General features: G+C 42.9%; 1 protein-coding gene and 1 long non-coding RNA gene across 5 annotated transcripts in view; one reads left to right on the forward strand and one right to left on the reverse strand.

Annotated features, from left to right (window-relative positions):
• The window catches only part of LOC105291603, an 18,851-nt gene that overhangs the window by 13,498 nt on the left and 3,393 nt on the right, over positions 1–1,960 (forward strand). For all 4 annotated transcript variants that reach the window (XR_895831.2, XR_895832.2, XR_895833.2 and 1 more), the window contains exon 5: positions 333–547. This is a non-coding gene — a long non-coding RNA (uncharacterized LOC105291603). The remainder of the gene's footprint in view (positions 1–332; positions 548–1,960) is intronic.
• The window catches only part of WEE2 (WEE1 homolog 2), a 25,620-nt gene that overhangs the window by 9,098 nt on the left and 14,562 nt on the right, over positions 1–1,960 (reverse strand). The gene's annotated exons all lie outside the window — the stretch shown is intronic.

The raw sequence follows: 1,960 nt of genomic DNA on the forward strand, positions 1-1,960 counted from the left end.
GATGGGTTGCCGGATTCCTTCCTTTAGATAAAATTAAGGTACTTTCCTCACATGGCAGGAAAAAAAAAAAAAAAATTAAGAAAAATATATCTATGTTTTCCTGTCTGCTCATGAGGCTTAACAGATACCAAAACAAAAATAGCAATAAATAGCTAATGCCTTCTAGCAGTGTTAAAAAGCAGACCAACAATTTAACAGAATATTTTGTTCATACATTTATAGTCTCACAATCTTGCTTTTATGTTGCTACCCACAACGTAAGCATGTTTTTCTGCTGGTACAGTGTTCCTTGTTTGGTGGGGAATATAACTGATATTCATGGTGTTTCACAGAGGACACCAACTTCTGGATGTCACATCACCCGGACAAATGTAAGAACCCCATTCTAGACGAGCCTGCTCTGTAAAACTTCAGTGACAGAGACATCACAAGAAAAGACTGCCTTTAGGAAGAGATTAATCATCCAATCCTGAATCAGACAGAATCCCTGTGGTTCCAAAATCAACCTGCTACTGAAAACCTTCAGATTGCAGAGGCTGACCCAGAGGTGACTTGTAGGGGATGTTGGCCAGGGTGGGGGAGGAGGAGGGAACATTTGATTGGTTCAGGGCTCAGGAGGGACAATAGGGGAAATCAGATGACTGTCTCTAATAGTTGTCATCTAAATGATCTAATTTATAATCTGAGGTAAAAGCATAACTGTATGTGTTTCAGCCTGACTGCTGTGACAGGCTGGGGGGCCCGGGGACAGGGTGGGCGTGGGGAGGCAGGGCATGAGAAGCAAGAGATGGGAAAGAGGGAGAGGTAGGGGACGGGGTGGGAAGGGAGGAAAAGGAACGAGGCACAGACTTCTCTACTACCTTATGCATATTTTGGACTTGCCCTTTATTTAGAGCCACAGGGCAGAGTCTCAGCATGGATTATCCATAACTACAAACACGTAGGGCATGCTTTATTTCCCATGATTAGATCACATTGGAAAGATTCGATGTATTTGAGTGACATTTTGATAAGTCAGAGTTACATTTTAATTGTTAAGTACCCAATGAAGTTAGTGGACCACCATGATGAATGCACAGTGATTCCCCATAATCTAGTCCAGAATCCTTGCTGATCTTACTTCCTCCTATGCGATCACCTCAGTACTGTTAATGACCTACTGCCTGCTCGGCCAGACCCACTCCCAGTACCATCCTGCTCTTTGCCTGCAGGCTGTCACCCTAAATGGGTGTCTTCTCTCTCTTTCCCTAAACCCTAGTGATATTCTGCCGGGCCTTCTTCAAGTCCTACCTCCTTTATGAGATTTTCTCAGACTACTCTAATAGCAACTATTATTGAGTTCTTACTCTGTGTCAAGTATTAACACTGCACTAGCATTTGACACAGGTGGTGGCTAATTCTCAAACTACTCCCGTAAGTAAACATTAATCTCACTGAAGAGAGAGACAGTAAGTGACATCCCAGCGGCTGTCTGCGGCAGAGCCGGGTTTGAAAGCCCGGTCTGCCAGCGTGGAGCCTGGCCCGTTCCGCCACACCGAGCTGCACCACGTTCACATTCACCTTCTCCAAACGCATTTTACCCATCGTTGCACCACCTGGCTTTGCCTAGTGTGTATTTACTGTGCAACAGAGCAAGTGGAATAAAAGCTCCTTGAAGGACGTACCTCATCTCACCCTAGAGCTTAATACAGTGTTAAGCTTGCAGAGGTGTGCCGATGTTGAAAAGAATTAGATGATTTGTAATAGTGAACAATCACTCCATCTTATTCTTTTTTGAATATCTGAAACCTTTACATTGCCCCAAATCAGTTTCGTTTTACTTTGTTAATTTTTATTATTTAACCTTATCTTTGTTAGTAACTAAACATCAGAGAAATAACTCCAATATCCCAATATCCTTTACAGAGAGAGGGAAGATAGGAATAGGGAATCTCAGGTTATGATCAGAGAAAATTAAGAG

The sequence above is a fragment of the Pteropus vampyrus genome, unplaced genomic scaffold (genome assembly GCF_000151845.1).
Source record: "Pteropus vampyrus isolate Shadow unplaced genomic scaffold, Pvam_2.0 Scaffold48, whole genome shotgun sequence".
In the NCBI taxonomy this organism is placed as follows: domain Eukaryota; kingdom Metazoa; phylum Chordata; class Mammalia; order Chiroptera; family Pteropodidae; genus Pteropus; species Pteropus vampyrus.